We start from the raw sequence: 3,381 nt of genomic DNA, 5'->3' as shown, positions 1-3,381 counted from the left end.
ATTTGCGTCCATCAGGGACCATTCATGTATATCACCCCAACATGCTACCTTCATTATTCTGTACCATCCAACAGAGAAAAATTACGAATTATAAAAGCTCCACTAACTTCATCCGATAGAGAACTCTGTAAGATTTTTACCACATCTCTCTCTTCCTATATATCGAAAACAAATACCCTCTGCATGCTGGCATCAAGTAAATGTGACGATCCTATTAAATATACAGCTATTGATCCATTGCACAGACTAGTGTAAAGCTGCATCACCTATACTGGAAGAGGATGACCATATCCCACAAACCACACTATCAGTCGAAGGGACCCTCCCTGTGACCCTGTGTCGTTGTTTTAAACATTGGTATTTTCTGCTGTGATACACTTTGTACACTGTCATACATTTTGTTTTTTTTTTTTTTCCGTCACGACTCTGACGTCTGTGTCAGATTCTACACCGGCACCAACACGTTCTGATCTATTTCTTCTCACAGAAAACTAGATGTCACATGGTATAAGTAATGTTGTACTGCTGCTACCATAACACGCCACACACACGTGCATTTTAAATAAAAGGCAGTTACAACATAAGGAAACTGCAAGAGAGCGGTGGCGTTGTGGAGAGTTTCCAAACTGCAGTCCATAAGATATGGAGGACCTCTACCTTTAAACTCATCTGTCACAGTCACGGAATATCTGATAGCTCTGCATTCCATTTCGACTGATTCCTCATATTGCAGTCATGTACACGATTACTGTTTCGGTGCTGAGGACAATACTGTGACAGCAAAGGGAAGAGTATGTCAAGTCATAAGAGTGCTACAAATATTTCTATTTCCAGCCGTCAGCAGGGTGTATTTCCGATACTTTGCTCACTGTCGAATGTCATCCAATTGAGACTGGGATCGTAATATTTAATTGTAAGTACAGTGATAAAATATATATACGTGGCCGGTTTTCCTAGGACGATTCTGTCTGTGCGTGCTTGGCGTGCAGCGCCGGTGACCTGCGAAAGGAATGATTCACGTTTCGGGCTAATAGGAGGAGGAGTCCAAATGGAGAGGCCTGTTGGGGTGTCGGAATGTTGCTGACTTAACTGTGTCGTCCTCTAGGCGGCCGAATAGCGAGTTAATATTTAGTATGTGTTGGACAGCTTTCGAGATCGCGTGGAAATTTGATAAGATTCAATATGGACGTGTGGTTGCTTTGGACCATTGTTCTCTCCGATGTAAATTTTCCAGTTGACTGCTTTTGCACATTTTGCGCCTTTATTTAGTTGAGTGAATATCGATTGTGGTGTGTGCATCTAGCAGGTGAAGGGCAAGTGGAAGGCCTTAATCAAGATAACTGAACATTTTTCTATTATGGTTGATGAAACAAGTGATTCTTTGATCCACAAACAAGTGTCATTTTGTATTTGTACCGTCCATGATTCCTTAATCATCAATGAAGACTTTATTGGCTTATACAAGACCCTCAACATTGAATCACAAACCCTGTTTAGTATTTTAAAAGACATTTTTGCTCGATCTTGATTTGTCAATGGATAACTTACTAGGATAGTGCTATGATGGTGCCTCGAATATGAGAGGTAAGTTCAAAGGACTAAAAAAGTTAGTTTTGGATGCACGTTATGTACACTGCACTGCTCAGAGTTTAGACTTGGTACTTGTAGACAGTCTCCACCATCTTATGTCTATGAGGTATATTATGGCTTTAGCCAAGGACTTAACAAACACTGTAAGGGAATCCAACAAAAGGATAGGACTTTTCAGAAGCATACGCTGCAAGAGCGTCAATGACCAAGCTGGTCCACGACCCCGTTGCCCGACTCAATGGAAATACTTTGAAGAACTTCTAGAGCTTTTTGAAACACTTTCTGCAGTGGACAAAACAGAGATAGGTTACAAATGTGCAAGCTACCGTGAGTCAATGTTACAATTCAAGACTTATTTCTTTTTACATCCTTATTGCCATGCAATGAACCCAGTGGAGGATGTCAATGAAAAATTCGATGCTGTCATCTAAGTGTTGCTAATCTGGAAAAAATATATGAGGGCTTGATTTGTATATTGAATGGAAGACGTGATAGTTTTTAACACTTTTGGGAATTGTGTTTAAAAGAAAAACCTTCACAAGTTGATGATCCTTCGCTTCCTCGCAATTGAAGTATACCAAAGATATATGAAAACAACAAAGCCAGCTCACCGTACACTTTCGAAACTCCAAAGGACTATTACAAATTGAAGTGTGAGACAGTGCAATCTTGCATTACTGAGCGGATTGTTTCAACTGGACTCACACAGGTCGTTGCAGTTGAACAAGAGCTCTTGTTTATAATAAACAGAAGAGAAACGAATTTGAAAAATCAACTGAGTTTTTCAAAAAGACCTAGACATTGAGAGACTGCGCTTACACTTGAATATGTTAGCTGATATCGCTAATAAAGAACAACTGGTCTTAAAAAACATGTGTGATGTAAGAAAGTACATTATACAATAGCCTGCAGTTGGAGAAATGTCGTGTGAAGTAGTGAAGTGCATTAAGCTTCTCCAAGTAGATCCAATCACGACAGCAACAGCACAACGGTCGTTTAGCTCCTTTAGACATCTGAAGTCATATCTCTGATCAACAATGGGACACAAGCTATTGAATAACTTGCCTGTTCTTCATGCCCACTGAGATGTTGTGGATGAATGGGATATCCCCCAAGTCATCAACGACTTAATATTCAGTAATCCAGTCAGGTGGTCGACATTTGCACATTTCTAAAGACACACTCGCCCTAATAATGGCATTTAGAGCACTATTAAAAATCTTTATAAAATAGAGAATTAAATACAGACATAATGTAAAATTTTCAGTTTCGAAATATTAGTACTAGTTTAGTACTGTATTACTATTGTACTGTGTTAGTTATTTTCAAATACTTAAATATTTTTAGGGTGTAAGACCCAATCATAACCCGCTACTTACATTCTTTTTGACTGAAAGTATTAGGCATATTGTATTAACTTTATTAACTGCATTAACTTTAAGATATTGTTTTTATGTAATGAACCCCAAGCCTTATTCAAAGTAAGGTTCAATTAGCTATTTCACTTATTAATTATTACTGTGTGACGGCAATGTTTTATGTATTATTTTTAATTATTGTTTAGAATTTATTTAAATATAATGTCAGTCTTTCCAGAGCTATATATTCACCTCTCCGTAATAGTCTATAAGCATGATTATTATTGTTAATTAAATTAGCTTTTTACAAAAATACTGTGTGTGTTTATGTTTTGTTTCTGTTTTCAAAGCCAAAAAATGTGTCAGGCCTGTCGAGTTTCCCGGAGTGTCGAATTATCGAGAGTCCAGTTTTCAGGGTTCTAATGTTGTTTCA

Source organism: Schistocerca cancellata, chromosome 1 (genome assembly GCF_023864275.1).
Source record: "Schistocerca cancellata isolate TAMUIC-IGC-003103 chromosome 1, iqSchCanc2.1, whole genome shotgun sequence".
Classification (NCBI taxonomy): domain Eukaryota; kingdom Metazoa; phylum Arthropoda; class Insecta; order Orthoptera; family Acrididae; genus Schistocerca; species Schistocerca cancellata.
The sequence above is the reverse complement of the archived record's forward strand: the minus strand, read 5'-3'. Positions refer to the sequence as shown.